The sequence below is a fragment of the Aethalodelphis obliquidens genome, unplaced genomic scaffold (genome assembly GCF_003676395.1).
Source record: "Aethalodelphis obliquidens isolate GAN/ISIS:26980383/991018 unplaced genomic scaffold, ASM367639v1 scaffold70, whole genome shotgun sequence".
Lineage (NCBI taxonomy): Eukaryota > Metazoa > Chordata > Mammalia > Artiodactyla > Delphinidae > Aethalodelphis > Aethalodelphis obliquidens.
Genome location: NW_020838014.1, coordinates 8,375,705 through 8,396,650, shown reverse-complemented (window position 1 = coordinate 8,396,650; position 20,946 = coordinate 8,375,705). Strand labels below are relative to the sequence as shown.

The 20,946-nt window shown below is 38.1% G+C and overlaps 2 long non-coding RNA genes and 1 pseudogene across 2 annotated transcripts in view; 1 reads left to right on the top strand and 2 right to left on the bottom strand.

Moving 5' to 3' along the window:
* Positions 1-11,377, top strand: part of LOC113611793 (uncharacterized) — a 64,184-nt gene extending 52,807 nt beyond the window's left edge. The window contains exon 4 of the long non-coding RNA XR_003429598.1: positions 11,179-11,377. This is a non-coding gene — a long non-coding RNA (uncharacterized LOC113611793). The remainder of the gene's footprint in view (positions 1-11,178) is intronic.
* LOC113611790 (uncharacterized) lies at positions 1,672-11,992 on the bottom strand. The gene is made up of 2 exons (XR_003429595.1): positions 11,384-11,992; positions 1,672-1,974 (listed from the first exon to the last, which is right to left on the bottom strand). It is a non-coding gene; the product is annotated as an uncharacterized LOC113611790 (long non-coding RNA).
* On the bottom strand, positions 2,857-4,410 carry LOC113611785 (NADP-dependent malic enzyme, mitochondrial pseudogene; annotated as a pseudogene).
* Positions 11,993-20,946: the final 8,954 nt, after the last annotated feature.

Below are 20,946 nucleotides of genomic sequence, written 5' to 3'. Positions count from 1 at the left end.
TTGGGAGGTCTGAGGTCTTCTGCCAGCATTCAGTAGGTGTTCTGTAGGAGTTGTTCCACGTGTAGACGTATTTCTGCTGTATCTGTGGGGAGGCAGGTGATCTCTGCATCTTACTCTTCCATCATCTTCCCAGAAGCCTCCCTGTGCCACCTTTTTTTTTTTTTTTTTTTTTTTTTTGCCGTACGCGGGACTCTCACTGCTGTGGCCTCTCCCGTTGCGCAGCACAGGCTCCGGACACGCAGGTCCAGCGGCCGTGGCTCACGGGCCTAGCCGCTCCGTGGCATGTGGGATCCTCCCAGGCCGGGGTACAAACCCATGTCCCCTGCACTGGCAGGCGGACTGTCAACCACTGCGCCACCAGGGAAGCCCCCCTGTGCCACCTTTTGAACTGCAGCCTCTCCCAAAGGTTTACGACAAATATCCTTAGCAGCAGGCAGGATCAACTCTTCACCAACAGTAAAGGGCTTCTTAGCTTTAGCAATGCAGTTAGCCACTAAGAATGATGCTCTTAGTGCAGACACTTTTGATGAAGTGGTGGCCTTCAATAATTGCTTCTGTTCTTCGTGTTCATGGTTTTTTTTCTTTTGAAAAACTCTAAAGGCTTGTCTTTTAATGCAGGGTGCTTGGTCTCCATGTGGTGAAGCAGTTTTGAAGGTTTCATGGTTTCGTTGGATAGCCAGTCACCACATAATTATACAAAGTGGGCTTGGAGAATGTGAATCACCTGTTGCAATGAAACTATAGTTTAAGTAGGACTTGGTATTTTCTTTTAAATGCAGCTGTCTTTTTGTTGGCAGTCTTAGAGTATTCTGCTCTCTCATCATTGGTCTTTCCCCCTTTCAAAGACGCTCTCCAGCAATGTTTGTTTTTTACTCCTTTTGGCTAGGGTTAGCTGTGGCTTACCAAAACTGTGACTGAGACAAGTGCGCAGTGCAGGAAAGAGGTGCAAATGGAAGTGGTAAATAAAATAATGTGTGGGCCACATGTGGACTAAAATGTGTCGGATTCTGACTTGAAGCCTGCCACCAGATGCGGCTGTACAATTGAAGTACATCAACTCACTTGCCACTATAAAGCCTGCCTCCAGATGCAGCTTAATTGTCATTCACCCCTCACTGATAGGGTTTTGATATGAGTGTGCAAGCAATTGATTTATTATGGTCTCTGTGCAGTCAAACCTCTCTGCTAATGATAATCTGTATTTGCAGCCGCTCCCCAGTGCTAGCATCACCACCCCAGCTCCACCTCAGATCATGAGGCAGTAGATTCTCATAAGGAGCACGCAGCCTACATCCCTCACACGTGTAGTTCACAGTAGGGTTCCCACTCCTATGAGAACCTAATGCTGCCACTGATCTGACAGGAGGCAGAGCTCAAGTGGTAATGTGAGCAATGGGGAGCAGCTGTAAATACAAATGAAGCTTCATTCGCTCACCCACTGCTCACCTCCTCCTGTGCAGCCCGGTTCCTAACAGGCCACGGAGCAGTATCGGTTCCTGGCCTGGGGGTTGGGGACCCCTGGCCTAAGGTACAAAAACAAGCAATGGAAGACCCTGCCCTTCGTGAATTTCAAAAAGATTGGAAATACAGAATATAAACCCATTAAAAAGATTTAAAGATACTTAAAAATACCATAAAAAACAAGAGGAAAATCTCCAATGAAGAAATGACTGGGTTCTAAAAAGTTTAATCAATTTTAATCAATTACTGAAAATCAGAATACATATTCCCATAGGAACAATGTCATTTTCCATGGTTAATGCACTGGAAATGTAAAAAGCAATTGAAGCACAAAAGAAAATCAGTTAAAATTCTGGATCAGTAGGAATGGAAGTTTTGTGGTAATGGCTCATTCACATTAAGAAGAACAGCACTCATATCTGATGAGTCTCTGGGGGCTCTTGTCCTCCCATTCACTCTTCAGGCACAGGGTCCTTCTTGTGGCCTGCACATCAGAGATAGTTGAGACTTGTCCTAGGGTGAGGACAGGGGAGATCATGAGAAGAAGATGATTCTAGGTATGGTTCAGAGGTAGAATGACTGTAATGATGGATGTGGAGCAGAGGTGTCATACAGAGAGTTTTCTTGTGCACTTTACCAGCCAATATCCACCTCCAGAGGTAAACATTGTTTTTATTTCTATCACCATAGATTCCTTTGTTTTTGTTTTTTATTACTGAGATATAATTGACATGTAACATATTAGTTTCAGGTGTATAACGCTTGTATATATGAATACGCTGTTCATGTATTGTGAGATGACCACCACAATAAATCTAGTTAACATTTGATGATTTTATTTGTTCTCAAACTTCATATAAATAGAATTATATAGTACGTACTCTCCGTGCTTGGACTCACTATACAATATAGTATTTTTAAGATTTATCCAAGTAGTTACATGATCAGTAGGCTGCTCTTTTTAATTATATGAATATATAATTTGTTTATCCATTCTCCTATTGATGAACATTTGGGTTATTTCCACTTTTTGGTGTTATGAAGAAGATGTTTTATTCTTGAACAAGTCTTTTTTTGGACATCTGCTCTCATTTTTCTTTTGTGCCTAAGAGTAGAATTGCTGGGTCATAGGGTAGGTATATGTTTAACTTTAGTTGAAACTGCCAGAGGTTGTGCCATTTTATAAAATCACCAGTTATATATATAAATTCCTGTAGCTCCATAGCCTCTCAACACTTGGTACTGTTAGCCATTCTTGTAGGTGTGTGGTGTTATCTCACGGTGTTTTTAACTTGAATTTCCCTGATGACTGATGATGTTGAACCTCTTTCTATTTAATTTCTTGGCCATTTGTACATCTGCTTCGCAAAGTGTTTGTGAAAATGTTTTGCCTGATTTTTTTTTTTTTTTTTTTTTGCCATTTTGGAACCCATTTATATTGTCAGTGTTACTCTGGGCTTCATTCAGCCCCACACCAGCCTCTGAGATTGCATCAGACATTCTGAACATTCATGGCTTCCTTGGGCCAAGTGTAGCTGTCCAGCGTAAAGGAGTCATAGTCTGGAGTATAGACCAGGGATCTTACAAAAGCCTCCTTGTCCTTGGGCTCTGGGTAGTAGGAGGCCAGGTTGTGTTTGTAGGCGAAGTCGAGGACTTTGATGGCGATTCTCAGAGACACGTCTCGGATGGTGCTGAGTGGGGGGTACAGTCTCCCCTGTGACAGATGCTGCTCAGAGACCTCTTGGGCGATTTGCTCGGTGACCCGGTAGCACTTCTCAGCCGTGCACTCGGCCTTGCTGGTGGGGTTGCTCAGGGCAAAGATGATGGGGCGCTCGTGGAAGGAGGCCATGTCCCTCAGGATCTGCTCCGTGAAGGCTCCTGCGATGGCGGCAACACCTATGATGGCCGTGGGCTTCACCAGCCTCACCACCTCCTCCAGGGAGTTCACTTCAGGGTGGTCCTGGGCAAACATCTCCTTCTCATGGTTCAGGTGGCTCCTCCCCTTGACAATGAGCCCCTTGGAGTCCACCATCCAGATCTTCCTTGTGGCCTCTGCCTTGGGTACGCCTTCTTTCTCTAGGGCCATGACAAGGAGGTGGGCGATGCCCATGGCTGCTTCACCAGCACCTTGGAAAACAAACACGTGATTGGAGAGCTTGTTCTTGGTGATTCGCAGAGCAGCCAGGATCCCTGCCACGGCGACGGAGGCTGTGCCTTGGATGTCATCGTTGAACATGCAGTACTTGTTGCGGTATTTGTTGAGAAGGCGGAAGGCATTGGCATTGGCAAAGTCTTCAAACTGGATGAGGCAGTTTATTCCAAACTTGTCCGTCACGGCCTGCATGAACTCGTCCAGAAGGTCGTCGTACTCCTGCCCACGCACGCGCCGGTGCTTCAGGCCAATGTACAGAGGGTCCCTGAGCAGCTCCTTAATATTATCTTCTGGCCAAGAGTTCAGCATTGTTGCAAGATGGCCCTTGTCATGAATGGTGATAAACAGCCCACGGGGCCTGCGGAAGGTCAGGCCGTAGTGCTGACAGGCCAGCCCCACGGTGGGCGTGTACACGATAGGCATGAATTTCTCCACGTCCGACGTCAGCACTCGGTAGAAGAGCTTCTCGTTCCGGTCTTGGAGCGTCATGAGGATGATGTACTTGTCCAGGTCACTCTGCTGCCGCTCGTAGTATCTCATAATCCGGAGGAGCTGGACGTCCTGGCTCAGGAAGCAGGGGGGTATTAGGCCATGGATCCCAAGCTGCAGCCTTTCCTCAAGGGTAAAGGCCATGCCCTCCTGTCCTCCCTCCGGTGCACTCAGTCCAGTGACCGTCTGGTCTCCTTCCCGGTGGCACAGACTGTGTCAAACTCTTTCTGCCTCTGCGTGGGGCCCATTCCGGATACCTCTGACTCGTGTTGTGTTGGGAATGAAAGTGGCCCAGACCGAGAGGCTTGTCGGCTCACCCGCCAGGGCGGGCGGGGCTGGGAGTTGAGGCTCGGGCTTCAGTCGGAGCACCGGCCGGGAGGGAGTCCGGGGAAAAGTCTGGAGCTGCCGAAAAGGCAAGAGACTTTGTCTTCCCTCTTTGTTTCCTGGTGCGCGAGGAGACGGGATTAAGAGCGCTGCTTAAAGGAGCTCCAGAGACGGGCGCGAGCCGCGGCTAAAAGCGCGGACCACAGAGCCGGGCATGAGACGCTAAGGCCGCTGCTGCCGCCACCAAGAAGCCCGTGTGCGAGCACAGGTCACTATCCACACCCCGCTTCCAGAGAGCCTGTGCAGCCCGCCATTGCCAGGGCCCCGAGATACAGGAACAACTCCTTGCCTGATTTTTAAAAGCTGAGTGGTTTTATTATTAAGTTGTAAGAGTTCTTGTACAGTCCGGTTACAAATCCTTTGCAAATATATGTATTTCAAATATTTTCTCCCAGTCTGTGACTTAACTGATCACTTTCTTAATGGTGTTTTTTGATGAGCAGAAGTTTTAAATTTGGATGAAATCTACTTTATCATTTTTTCCTTTATGGTTAATACCTTTTGCTCTTATTTAAGAAATCTTTGCCTACTCTGAGCTCATATAGTCTCCTGTGTTTCCAGCTAGAAGATTTATATTTTAGATTTCACATGTAGATCTGCAATCCATTTAAAATTAATTTTTTGTGAATGGTATGAGTGTAAGAGTCAAGGTTTTTTTTTTTCTATTTGAATGCTGTGTTCTTCCAACACCATTTATTCTAAGACCTTTCTTTCCGCTAGAATTGCATTGGTGTGTTTTTCATTGGTCAAGTAACAATATATGTGTGAGCCTATATCTGGACTCTATTCTGTTCCACTGATCTATTTGTTTATCCTTATGCCTATACCACAGTGTATTAATTACTTACCTTGAGAGTAAAATTTGAAAATTGGTAGTATAAATCCTCCATCTTTATGCTTATTTTAAAGATGATTTTGATGATTCTAGGTTTCTTTGCAATTACATTTAAATTTTTAAATTAGCCTATTAATTTCTACAAAAAAAAGTCTGCTGGGATTTTGATTAGGATTGCATTGAATGTATAGACCAACTGGAAAGAAGTGACATTGTAACAATTAAATCTTCCTCTGTGAAATAGGCTCTTTCTTCTTTCATTAGGTCTTCTTTGATTTCTCCTGTCTTAAAATTTTCACTGTAGAACGCTATGCATTTTATTTAGTCCTGTGTACTTTATTATTTTTTAAATCCAATTCTAAATGGTATTATTTTTACATTTTCATATTTCAATTGTTTGCTGCAAGTATAAAGAAATACAGCTGATATTTGTATATTGACTTTGTATCACATGGCCTTGCTTAATTCACCTATTACTTCTAGTAGTTTATAGGTTCCTTGGATATTCTATGTATACAATTGTGTCATTTATGAATAAAGATTGTTCTATTTCCTTTGCAATTTAAAAAAATTTTTTTCTCTTCTTATTATACTGACAGGAACTCCAATACAATGTTGAATAGAAGTGGTGATAACAGATACCTTTGTCTTGTTAGGGTGAAGCATTCACTATTTCACCATCAAGTGTGATATTATTTGTATGTTTTAGGTAAATAATCTTATCAAATTGAGGAAATTTCTCTCTGTTCTTAGCCAACTAATAGTTTTTATTATGAAATAGTTTTTAATATGGGTTTTGAATCTTATAAAATGTTGTTTCTGTATCTTTTAAGATGATCACATTGTTAAAATTATATTGTATGACTTTTTAAGTGTTAAGCCAGCTATGTCTTTTTGGAATAAACTCACAAGACCATGATGTGTATAGTTCTTACATAATATTGTATTTGATTGTTAGTGTTTCATTAGGAATTTTTTTTTCCATCTGTATTTTTAAGGGATATTACTCTGTAATTTTTTTTTCTTGTAATGCCCTTGATGGATTTTGGTATCAAGGTTATGCTGGCCTCTCTGAAAGATTTTGTGTACAATTGTTAATATTTTCCTCTAATAGTTTGGTAGCATTTACCAGGGTAGCCATCTGGATCTGGTGTTTTTGTTGTTGGAATGTTATAAATTATGGATTTAATTTCATTAAAAGATACAGGATTATTCAAAATTTCTGTAAGTTGTGTTTTTATTGACATAAAGTTATTTATGAATCCTCATTTTATTTTTTTAATGTGTGTAGCATCTATGGTGATGTTGCCTCTGTCATTCTTGATATTAGGTATATCTGTTTTCTCTCTCACTCTTTTCCTTGAACAATTCTGTCAATTTTATTAATCTTTTTAAAGAACCGTCTTTTGGCTTCATTGACTTTCTCTGATTTTTGTTTTTTAAAAAAAATATTTATTTATTTATTTGGCTGCACCAGGTCTTAGTTGCAGCACACGGGATCTAGTTCCCTGACCAGGAATCAAACCCAGGCCCCCTGCATTGAGAGCACTGAGTCTTAACTGCTGGACCACCAGGGAAGTCCTGACTTTCTCTGTTTTATATCTGTTTTCTATTTCATTAATTTCTGATTTTATTTCTTTCTACCTTCTCTTTTTTGTAGCTTGTTGATGTAGATACTTAATTCATCAAATTTCCATCTAAGAGCTACTATAGCTGCATTTCACAAATTTTGATATGCTGTATTTTCATTACTGTTACTTTCAAAACATTTTTAATTTCTATTGTAATTTCGTCTTTGATGAAGGATTATTTAGAAATAAGTTACTTAATTTCCAGATAATTTGGGATTTTCTAGATATGTAACCAAGCAGGCCCCTATGGGTCCTTCCCCTGACAGGCCCCTCCCCCATAACCTCTGCTTTAGCTCCTCTGAAGTGCTTAGATGGTGCTTAGATGATAGTATCTGACGCACAGTTCCTGAGTTGTTTTACGGATGCTAAATCCCCCACCAAATGGAAGAAACTCAGTACTTGATGACCATGAGCACTAGCCTGCAGACCTACTGGAGCCTAAGGACTGATAATGTTAACCTCTGTGACATCAACCTGTTACCTCACCATCAACCAGAGAATTCTGCAGGAGCTCATCACATACCCTGGGATGCCCCTCCCTCACCTTGCCTTTAAAAATGCCTTGCTGAAACCCATTGGGGAGTTCAGGCTTGAGCACTAGTTGTCCCATGTTCATTACATGGTGCCTTAAAATAAATGCTGCACTTTCCTTCACCACAATCTGGTGTCAGTAGATTGGCTTTACTGCTCGCAGGCGAGTGGACCCAAGTTTTGGTTCCATAAAAGATCTTATTGCTATTGATTTCCAGTTTAATTTTTCTGTGGTTAAAGAACATATTTTGTATAATTGTAATCCTTTGAAATTGATTACTAGTTTTATGGTTCAGCATATATTTTGTTGAATGTTCCATATGCATTTGAAAAGATGGTGTAACCTACAGTTCTTAAGTATAGTTTTCTACAAGTGTGAATTAAGTTGCTTGGTATTGTTGCTCAAATGTTCTATATCCTTACTAATACTTTGTCTGCCTGTTCTATTGATTACTGAGGAGGTATGTTAAAATCTCTAACTCTGATTCTAGATTGGTCTTTCCCATACAGTTCTGTCAATTGTTTACTTCATAAATTTTGACGTTATTATATTATTAGGTGCATACACGTTTAGGATTATGTATTAGGTGCATACACACTTAGGATTATGTATTTCTTCTATGGAATTAATCTTCTAATTATTATTAATTTCCTTTTTTTCTCTGTTACTTCTTCCTTAACATATACTTTGACCATTAATAGTATAGCCACATTAGTTTTCATATGGTTACTGTTTTCATGGACTATCATTTCCCATGTTTTATTTCCAATTACTTATATTTAAATCAATTATATTTAAGTGTGTATCTTGTAGGCAAGATATTGTTGGGTCTTTTTAAAAAAATAGTCTGACAATCTTTTTCTTTTAAAGAGTGATTAGTCTATTTAAATTTATTGTGATTACTGATATGGTTAGCTTTAAGTATACCATATTTGTTTTTTAATTTTTACCATCTGTTACTTGTTTCTTTGTTCCTCCTTTCCAGCTTTCTTTAGCTTATTCAAGCATGTTTTAGTTCTCCATTTTCCCTCTTTTATTGTCTTTTTACATATATTTCCTATATATTTACTAATTACTCTAATGATTACAATATAGATCTTTAATTTATTAGTATCTGTCTTGAATTAGCACTCAATAGCTCCACAAACAACGTAAGAGCCTTACAACAGTATAATTATAATTTTATTTATCTTTTCTGAATTTTGTGTTATCATTGTCATATATGTTACTTTAACATGTTATGAACCCCATAATACATTGACAGTATTATTGTTTTAGACAGCAAATAGTGTTTTAAAAAGAATATGAAGTGAAAATTTTAAAAATACCATATCAAAATATTAAACTCCTGGGAATAAACCTAACAAAAATATACAAGTCCTCTATGCAGAAAGTGGGAAAAAATATTGGAAAAAATTAAAGAGACCTAAATTAATGGAGTGAGATACCATGTTTATGAGTTATGAATCAATATTACAAGTATGTCAGGTCACTGCAATTTAGTCTTCAGATTCAATGCAATGCCAGTCAAAATCTCAATGTGTAGAACTGTGTGTGTGTGTCTGTGTCTGTCTGTATGTGTGTAGCTGATTTTAAAATCTTAGCCAAGACACCTGAAAAAGAACAAAGCTCACCAAAGAAGATATACAGATGGCAAATAAGCATATGAAAAGATGTTCCACATCATATGTCATCAGGCAAATGCAAATTAAAGTGACAATGAGGTAACGCTACACACCTATGAGAATGGCCAGAAACCAAGAACACTGATGACACCAAATGCTGGCAAGGCTATTTGGTGCAACAGATACTCTTTCATTGCTGGTGGGAATGCAAAATGGTATAGCCACTTTGGAGGTTTCTTACAAACTATACATACTGTTACCATGCGTCCAACCCTCCAGCAATCCTGAGTCTTGGTATTTACCCAAAGGAGTTGAAAACTTATGTGCATTCATAAGTTTTGCACTCAGATTTCCATGCCCCTACCACAGCTTAACTGAGGTATAATTGACAAGTAAAATTATATATATTTAAAGTGTACACCACGATGACTTGCTACATTTATACATTGTGAAATGATTATCACAATCAAGTTAATTAACAGATCCATCACCTAACACAGTTACCTTTTGTGTGTGTGTGGTGAGAATGCTTAACATTTACTTCCTTAGCAAATTTCAAGTATCCAATACAGCATTATTAACTATAGTTACCATGCTGTACATTAGATCCTCAGAACTTATTCATCTTATAACTGAAAGTTTATACTCTTTGACCAACATCTTTTCATTTCCCTTACCTTCTAGCCCCTGGTAACCACCATTCTACTGTTTACATGAGCTCAACTTTTTTTTCCAGATTCCACATAAAATAATTCCACATCATACTATTTGTGATAGCATACAGTATTTGTTTTTCCCTTCTGATTTATTTCACCTTGCCTAATGGCTTCTAGGTTCATCTATGTTGTCACAAATGACAGGATTTCCTTTTTATGGTTGAGTAATATTCTATTGTATGTATGTATAATGCAGTTTCTTTATCCATGCATCTGTTGGCAGACATTTAGGCTATTTTCATATCTTGACTATCGTGAATAATGCTGTAATGAATATGGAGGTGCACATATCTCTTCCAGATACTGATTTTGCTTCCTTCAAATACATACTCAGAAGTGGGATTTCTGGATCTTATCACAGTTCTATTTTTAATTTCTTGAGGAACCTTCATACTGTTTTCCACAATAGCAGTACAAATTTACATTCCCACCAACAACGTACAAGAGTTCCCCTTTTCAACATCGTTGCCAACATTTGTTATTTCTTACATATATTTCTTTTGATAATAGCCATTCTAACAGGTGTGAGGTGATATCTCATTGTGGTTTTGATTTGCATTTCCCTGATGATTATTGATGTTGAGCACCTTTTTATGTACCTGTTGGCCATTTGTATATTTTCTTTGGAAAGATGTCTATTCGGGTCCTTTGCCCATTTTAAAAATCAGATTATTTGTTTTCTTGCTAGTGAGCTGCCTGAGTTTCTCATATATTTTAGATATTAACCCCTTATCAGATATATGATGCAAATATTTTCTCCCATTCTATAGGTTGTCTTTTCATTTTCTTGATTGTTTCCTTTTCTATACGGAAGCTTTTTGGTTGGATGTAGTCCCTCTTGTTTATTTTTGCTTTTGTTGCTTGTGCTTTTGGATCATCTAAAAAACATCATTGCCAATACCAATGTCAAGGAGTTTTCCCTATGTTTTCTCTTCTAAGAGTTTTATGGTTTCAGGTCTTACATTTCAGTCTTGAATCCATTTCAAGTTAGCTTTGTGAGTGGTGTAAGGTAGGGGTACAATTTCATTCTTTTGCAATGTGGATATCTAGTTTTCCCAACACCATTTGTTGAAGATACTGTCCTTTTCCCATTTTATGTTCTTGCACCGATGTCAAAGATTAGTTAACTGTATATGTATGGGTTTATTTCTAGCTCTCGACCCTCTTCCTTTGGTCTATGTGTCTGTTTTTATGCTAATATCATACTGCTTTGATTACTATAGGTTTTTAATGTAGTTTGAAATCAGGATGTGTAATGCCTCCAGCTCTGTTCTTTTTTCTCAAAGTTGTTTTGGGTCTTTGGAGTCTTTTGTGGACACAGACATTTACAGCAGTTTTATTTGTAATTTCCAGAACTTGGAAGCTACTTGGATGTCTTTCAGTAGGCGAATGGTGCATCTGGACAGCAAAGTATTATTCAGTGTTAAGAAGAAATCAGCTACCAAACCATGAAAAGGTATGGAGGAAACTCAAATGCAGCTTACTAAGTGATAGAAACTAAAATGGAAAGGCTACTATGATGGTTAATTTTATGTGTCAACTTGACTTACTTACTTACCTTGGAGTAAGGTATGCCCAGATAGCTGAGTGTGTCTGTGAGGGTGTTGCTAGATGAGATTTAGCATTTGAATTGGCAGACTGAGTAAAGAAGATCACCTTCACCAATGTGGGTGGGCATTATCCAATCCACTGAGGTCCTGAATAGAAAAAAAAGGTGAAGGAAGGGCAAATTTGGTCTCTACTTGAGCTGGGACATCCATCTTCTCTTGCCCTCACACATGGTCGCTCCTGGTTCTTGGGCTTTTGAACTGGACTATGACTTAAACCATTGGCTTCCCTGGTTCTCAGGCTTTCAAATTTTGCATTGGAACTATGCCACTGGCCTTCCTGTGCTCCAGCTTGCAGATGGCAGATCATGGGATTTCTCAGATTCTGTAATCAGTGAACCAATCCCTCATAATAATTCTCTTAATATATCTATATATCCTATTAGTTCTATTTCTCTGGGGAACCCTGACTAATACAGCGACATATATATGATTCCAGCTATATAACATTCTGGGAAATGCAAAACTGTGAAGATAGTAAAATGATCAGTGGTTGCCAGGGGTTTGAGGGGAGGGAGGGATGAATAGGTGAAACACAGAGGATTTTTAGGGCAGTGAAAATACCCTGTATCATACTATAATGGTGGATTCATGTTATTATATTTGTTCAAGCCCATAGAATATACAACACCAAGAGTGAGCCCTAATGTAAACTATGGACTTTGGGTGATAATGATGTTTCAATGTAGGTTCTTTGATTGTAACAGATGTACCATTCTGGTGGGGGATGTTGACGATTTGGTAGTCTGTGCATGTGTAGGGGCTGGGAGTACATGGGAAATCTCTGTACCTCTCAATTTAGCTGTGAAGCTAAAACTGCTCTAAAAAAATAAAGTCTAAAAAAATGGAATCTTAAAAAACATTTTTTTCAATAATTCTCTTCATTAAAAAAAAAACAAGATGGAAGACTAACTGTACTAAGCTACAATTGTGTTGTGTTGGTATAAGAATAATCAAATGGGGACTTTCCTGGTGGTCCAGCAGTTAAGACTCTGTGCTCCCAATGCAGGGGGCCTGGGTTCGATCCCTTGTCAGGAAACTAGATCCCACATGCCTCAACGAAGATTCTGTGTGCTGCAACTAAGACTGTGTGCAGCCAAGTAAATAAATAAAAATTCTTTAAGTAATAAAAAAAAATAGCCAAATGGATTAATAGGACACCATAGAGAATCCAGAAACTGGAATCTACACAGAAGCTACTAGAACTTACAAGTGATTAGCACGGTCACAGTATAAAAAAGGTCAACATACAAAAATCAACTTCCATTTCCGTATACTTGTAATAAACAATTGGAATCCAAAAGTTAAAAGCAGTACCAATAGCTCATCATAAATGAAACACTAGGTATAATTATAATAGGATATGCAGGATCTTTATTTTTAAAATCAAAAAACGTTGATGAAAGAAATCAGAGAAGACCTAAATGAATGGTGAGATGTACCCTTTTCATTGATGGAAAAATTCAATATAGTTAAGATGTCAATTCTCCCTAAGTTGATATAAAGATTTAATGCAATCCCAATTAAAATCCCAGCAGAATTTTTTGCAAATATAGAAAAGATGATTCTAAAATTCATATGGAAATGTGAAGAAGCTAAAGTAGACAAAACAATTTTGAAGGGCAAGAACCAGTTCGAAGACTCACATTACACATTAAGACATTAAGATATATCATAAAGCGACAGTAAAGAAGACGGTGGTATTGGTGAAAGGATAGACACGATCAGTGGAACAGAATAGACTCCAGAAATAGACCTTCATAAATTCAGTCTATTGATTTTTAATGAAGGTACAGAGGCAATTCAATGGAGAAAGGACAGTCTTTTGCACAAATGATCCTGGAAAAATTAGACATCCATATGCAAAAAAAAAAAAAAGTGAAACTTGACCTACATCTCACACTGTATAGAAAATGAATTCAAAATGGATAATAAACCTAAATGTGAGATGTAAAACTATAAAACTCTTAGAAGAAAATATAGGAGAAAATCTTCATGACCTTGGGTAGGGCAAAGATTTCTTGGATACAAAACCGAAAGCATAATCCATAGAACAAATTGATAAATTAGACTTTGTTAAAACTTCAAACTTTTCTCCTCAAAAGACAATAAGAGAATGAAAAGACAAGCCATGGACTGGGAGAAAAGTTTACTAATCATACATCTGACAAAGTTTACTAATCATACATGACATACATCATGTTTACCTAGAATATATAAAGAACTCTTAAAACATGAAAAAAAATACAACTTAAAAAAAGGGCGCAAAAGATTTGAACAGACACTTCACTTCAGGAGATATATGGATGACAAAAAACACATGACGAACCCATTAGTCATTATGGAAATGAAAATGAAAACCAAATGGGAAACTCTTGGACACCTATTGTAATGGTTAAAATTAAAAATAATGACAATACCCAGTGCTGGTAAGGATCTAAAGCAACTGGAACTCTCCTACATAGATTGTGAGAATGCAAATGTAATGATCATTCATGAAAATATTTTGATAGTTTCTAATAAAGTTAAACACATACCTACAATGTGACCCAGCAATTCTACTTTCTATGTATTTAGCCTAGAGAAATGAAAACACATGTCCACACAAAAACTTGTACACAAATGTTCATAGCAGTACTATTCATAACTGTCAAAAACTGAAGACAACCCAAAATGGTCCTTCAACAGATGGATAAACAATTGTGGTGTATTCATACAATGGAGTGCTACTCCTCAGTAAAAAGGAGTAAACTATTAATACACAAACAACATGGATGAATCTGAAATGCATTATGCTAAGTGAAAGGAGCCAGTCTCAAAAAGCTACATACCATATATTTCCATTTATGTGACATTCTGGAAAATATAAAACTAAAGTGATGGTGAAGAGATCAATGGTTTCTAGGAGTTAGGGGTGGGTTGAGAGACTGATTAAGGAGTATTAAAATTGTTCTTTACCCTGCTTGTGGTGGTAGTTATAGGAATCTGTGCATTCTTAAAACTCATAAAACAGTAAACCAAAAAAAAGAGTGAATTTGCTGTATGTAAACTTTAAAATAATTAATAGATAAATAAGTTGAGATATATTAGAAGTTGGACTCATCGTCTTGGGGCAAACTGGAAGTCTGCATAGCCTACAATTTTATGGCTGGTAGTACCAAAAATAAGATGGTTGGTATTTATCCTCTCTGACCCCATATATGCCAGTATCTTTTAATGGTTTTCTATGGTTCTGTTATGCATAACCGACTCATTCTCACTCTGAAAACACATTTATTTTACCTTTTAAACCATATACTAAAGGTCACAGTAACATGCAGTAACATTTTTACAGTTGGAAATTTTTAAAATCTAGAAGAATCAACAGAATAACTATTTGTACTAAAAACAGAGTTCAAAGAAGGGGCAGAATATAAGATCAACATATGCAAATTGATGTTTTTCCCATATACCAATTTAAAAAAGTAATAGAATAAAAGATCCCATTAACAATAGCAGGAAAAGCTAAACAGTTCCTAAGAATAAACAAAAAAGTAATATGCAAGACCTATTTGAAGAAAACAGTAAAACCTGACTAAAAGACATAAAATATGAATTGGATAAATATCTTGTTCCCAGATAGGGAATCTTAGTATTGTACAAATTATTGTTTGCCAGTCTCCCAACATTAATTGGCAATCCAATCAAAATTTCAGTTGAATTTTTTATGGACCTTGATAAGTTGATTCTCAATTTTATATTGAATACTGAAAAAGAAAATGCGTCAAAAAATTAAAAGGAAGACAAAAATTGAAAAGAAAAATTTAAAAACAAACATTATATTGATTGAAACAGTGTGGTATTGTGTAAAATGATAGCCTCATTTATATAAAATAATTCAGTTTGCAATTAAGATGCTGTTTCAAATCATTATAAGAAAAGATGAATTATCAATAAATGATGTCTATTATCTATTTGGGGAAAAAGTTAAAGTTATGTTCTGCCTTTGTACTGCATCAAATTCCAGAGATGGATATAAAAAACAAAACTAGAGAACTACTAGGAGAAAATATAAGAAAATATTTGTATAATCTGTGAGAAAAGGAAGACATTTATAAGTAAGAGACAAATACAAGAACACTGAAGGAAAAGTTTTACACATGCAAATTCAAAACTTCTGAATATAAATAATACTAAATAAGGAATTCAACAAAAGATTAAAATTCAAAATGTGTGAAGAGCTTCACACAACTATTTTAAAAATACAAGACAATAGAAAAATAAGAAAGGATATGAACAGGCCATTCAAAAAAGAAGGACCTAAAAATGGCCAATTAGTTTATAAAATGATCTTCAATCAGACATGTAACCAAAGAAATTTTAGGTAATGTGATATCTGTTTTTCTCATCAGATTGGAAACAAAACGAAACAAAAAGATTGGTCATATTCAGAATTGGAGAAGTGATGGAAGTGGGCATGCTCATCTACTGTGGGTGGAAGATAAATTAATTAAGCTTTCATGTGGAACAAGTTTATCAAAACTGTGAGTTCCTTTTACCACCAATTCCCTTCCAGGATTTCCTACAGAAATAGTTACACATGTGTATAAACAAAGATGTTTATTGTAGCATTGTTTGAGGTATAGCTTAGGTGCTGGATCCGGACTATGCGGACTCTACCCCCAACTACTTTTCTGACCTCAGGCAACTTAATATTTTTGTGGCTCAATTTTCTCATCTGTAAAATGAGGAATAGAATATTACTTACCCTGTGTCATTGTTGTGAGGAACAGAGAAAATAATATACATGTAAAGTGCTCAGCACATGGCCTGGCACAATGAGTTCAAGTTATCAGGTGGCATTAATAGTGAAAAATTTGAAATAACTTCATAAATGTTCATCAAGATGGGGAAGGACTCTATTATGGGACACCATACTATAGACCTATATATATATGTATATATATGTATATATATATGTATATTTTTAAAAATTCATTTTGAATGAGGTGAATTTATTGTACTGACATGGAAAGATTAGCAAAGAGTTTAACCAGCACAGCCCCTGTTTGGTTTCTGTAGCTCTTTTGGCAAAGGGTAGGGACAATCTAAGCAAGAACAGTTAAAGCTTTAGCTCACATTGAGTACATCACATCCACTTGCATTCCACTGACCAAAGCAAATCATATGGACCCGGCCTATTGGGAGGCACTGAAGTCATATTAGTTAAGGGCTGGATGTACAGTCATCTTACAGGGGAGAAAGTGAATAGTTGGGAACAGTAATACCATCTACCAAAACTGGCTATCCACGACCCCACGACCCCACCATTGAGTAGACATCCCACACTCTATGTGTGAGTGTGTGTTTTCTATTTACCTTCAGAATCTGTATCTATGGGCCACACATATGAGAAAAACACAATGGAACATTTCCCTGTGGATTCCCCGAGCAAATGAGGTTACAATGGGACCTCAACAATGAGAGATAATTCCTGATTTCTTGTGTCTCCACTGGTAAGAGGTAGATACTTAGGTGATCACCAGGCTCATTCCCAACTTAACTTTTTTGTTCCTTCACAATATCCTGGACATTCAAATTTGTGTTTAGTTCCTTGTAAAAACATATTTCATTTAATTTTAACAACACCATTATAGGGTAGCTATTTTATCCTCATTATAAATTATTGTGTATCATAGGCCTTCCAGAAGCACTCTCTTATTGTTAAAACTCTTTGATTATGAGTATTAATTGTGCATGCCAATTTTGAGTAGTTTGGGAGGATGGAGTTGGGAGAACTGCCTTGTATCAATGTTATAACAGTGTCTCAGGAATACATATCTATATAACAGGTGTGCTCATTTTTCAAACCTAAGACCCAGCTTTGTGGGGTTAGGGTATGAGATGGCTTTGGGCTCTTGTCAACCACAGCAGAAGGGGGTTCTTGGGATTGTAGCCTCTGGTAACAAGACCACATTGTCTAAATTTATCTCCATGTAGGCTGAGTCATGAGAAACATTTGGCTTCATGATTTTATTATTGAGATGTCCTATTACTTCTGTGGAAATATGTCACGAAGGTTAAATTCCAGAGTTGGAAAACTCAAAAGGCTTTGGGGATTAGCTAGGTGGACTGCATAAACACTATACTACTGCTGGGTGGAGAACAGAAAGAGTGAAATTACATGTGACTAATTTGATGGTAAGGCATGACAGTCAAAAAGCATTTAACTAAGAAGGAAAACAAACACAGTCCTGTCAACAAAAGATCTATGGGCAAAGTTTGGTTCATGGGTCAAGTTTACAATCTCTGAAATTATGCCCTTACCTTTGCCAGTAAGGGCTAGTAGCAAATAGTAAAACACATGAGGAAGTCCAATGCCATGATCTTTAGTCAGAAGACTCTTCAAATGAGAGAATTTGCACCCAAAGAAATAGAGAAAAAGAATTCTCTAAAGAGAGTTTAAAATAAATTTATTTAAAATCCTCAGGACTTCCCTGGTGGTGCAGTGGTTAAGACTCCGTGCTCCCAATGCAGGGGGCCCAGGTTCAATCCCTGGTCAGGCAGCTGGATCCCACATGCATGCCACAACTAAGAGTTTGCAGGCTGCAAATAAGGAGACTGCCTGCCGCAACTAAGACCCAGTGCAACCAAACAAAGAAATATTTTTAAAAAATAAAAATAAAATTCTCAAGGAAGGGAAGATGCTACTTTGAATACACCACAGCTCCACACCAGTCTTATCCCAACTCAGTTTTCATAAGTCAACATCTGTAGGTTCCGGCAGATAGTGGAGACCTCAGGATCAGTTTGAGGGCTGACTGAAAGAGCAGGTACGGGTCTTCCTCACCTTCTGGCTAAATCAATGTTTCTCAAACTTTACTATGCATCAGAATTACTTGGAGGGCTTACTAAAACACAGATGACTGGTGACCAGAACTTCTGATTCAGTAAGTCTGGGATGGGGTCTGAGAATTTCTATCAAGTTCCAGATGATGCTGGTGTTTCTGGATCAAGAACCAAATTCTGAGAAACACTGGGGCAGGCAACAGTCTGGAGACCAGTACTGGAGATCCCTAATAAAAGGCAGTGTGAGGAAAGAGGTAGCTGACTCTTGGAACCATAATAGTGCTTCCCATATCTCCAAAAATAAAGAATTAAAACCAACCAGAATATGGGGAACAAATCTCCTATACAGAAAAATTCCACATTTATGTATGTATTGCCTTCTCAAGGAGGTGGAGCATAACTCCAGGCCTGAGATTGCTTATCCTTCGAAAGGCCACCTTGCATCTTTGGCCAATGGCTGGTGTCTGGGAATTTGGATTTGGGGAGGGTTCTTACCACCCTAACTGATAAGAGTTTGCTGTGCCTACGCTGTGCCTACACTGTGTTACCGTGTGGTTTATACTGAACACCTGCTCTCCTTCTGGGAGTCTGGAATTTGATATGTGCTGACAGAGGGTGCCTGTGTGACTAGCCCTCATTACAGACCTTGGGCACAGAGTGGAAAGATGTGAAAGTCTTCTGACTATTTCTACTTTCTTAGAGAAAAAAGAAGCAAGGTTTAGTGTTCATGAATTTAAGACGTCAAATGAGCATAGTGATATTTTTCTCTTGCCATATTTGTGTTTTAGTGCAGGCACATAACCAAAGGTAATGTTTAGCCAAGCAAGTATGGAGGAAAGGGCAAAGGAATTGAGAGTGCATGGTAGGGTATGATTATAATGTTGGGCCATGGCTTATAGACCAGGTGGGCTAGGAAGTGAAGATAGAGCAGGTTGATGGAGGGCATGAAGTGGAGTCAAAAAACTGTGGAGGGGCTTCCCTGGTGGTGCAGTGGTTGAGAGTCCACCTGCCGATGCAGGGGACACGGGTTCATGCCCCGGTCTGGGAAGATCCCACATGCCGCAGAGTGGCTGGGCCCGTGAGCCATGGCCGCTGAGCCTGCGCCTCCGGAGCCTGTGCTCCGCAACGGGAGAGGCCACAACAGTGAGAGGCCCGCGTACCACAAAAAAGAAAAAAATAACAAAGAAACTGTGGAGTTAGAGTAATGGAGTGAATGTGCTGAAAAGATAAGAGACGGTTTTGGAGAGTGGGTTGCTTGAAATCCAGATTTTAGTGGTAATGACATAGGTAGATTATAAAATCATTGGAATGAGAAGGTTACTGAAGGGAGAGGCCAGGTGGTAAAGGCCTACCTCAACACTCATACTCATTCTCCCGTCCTCCTTAATAACAAGAGCCTTGATTTTACCTGGACACACTGCCTCTCTGTATAAAGACACATTTCCTAGGCTCCCTGGTAGCTAGATATATGTGACTAAATACTTACAATGAGATCTAAGTGGAAATGTTATATGGAACTTCTAGTAATTTTCCTTAAAAGAAAAGGGGTGTGGGCTTCTATATTTCTCTTTCCCTCTGTGTAGAATGTCCATATAATGGCTGGAGCTCCAGCAGCCATCTTGGACCATAAGGTAGAAGCCATATGCTGATAGTGGAGCAGAAAGAGATGCTGTGGAGCTGTTACACCATTTCAGGACTATCTTCCTCTAGAGTTTTTCGTATGAGAGGGAAATAAACTTAAACCTTGTTTAATCCATTGTTACTTTGGGTTTTTCTATTATATGCACTGGAATCTAATCCTAACTAATACATTGGGTTGGTGAAAGTATTACCTACACAGATGTGAACTACAGAATAATGCTGCACATCCATGTTCATGGCAGCATTATTCACAACAGCCAAAACATGGAAACAACCTGAGTGTCTATCAGTGGAGAAATAGATAAAGAATATGTGGTGTATATACACAATGGTATATTATTCAGCAAAGAAATGAAGGAAATCCTGCCTTTGCAGCAACATGGATGGACCTTGAAGGCATTATGCTAAGTGAAATAAGTAAGACAGAGAAAGAGAAATATTGTATGATCTCACTTCTATGTGGAATCTAAAAAACAGAACAAAGCACCTGAACTCATTGATGCACAGAACAGATTGGTGGTCGGCAGAGGCGGGGGGTGGGCAAAATGGGTGAAGGGGGTCAAAAGGTAAATACTTCCAGTTATAAGATAAACAAGTCCTGGGGATATAATGTACAGCATGGTGACTACAGTTAACAATACTGTACTGTATATTTGAAAGTTGCTAAGAGAGTAGATCTTTAAAGTTCTCATCATAAGAAAAAAATTTGTTAACTATTTGTGGCCATAGATGTAAACTAGATTTACTGTGGTGATCATTTCATAATATATATAGAAATCATTATATTGTACACCTGAAACTAATATAATGTTATATGTCAATTATATATCAATAAAAAAATTGAGATTTACAAAACTGCTGAAAAAATTAACTACAGGAGTAGTTATATATAGAGAGAGGGGGAAAGCTTGGTGCTAAAATCTTCACTGAATGAAGAGGAGTAAACGGGAGGTCCGTAAATAATTTCAAACAGGAGAGGTAGTGGGTGCTTTAAAGAAGCTGGGGAATTTGAGAAAGCAGGGAGAAACAGCAATGAGGACCAAGG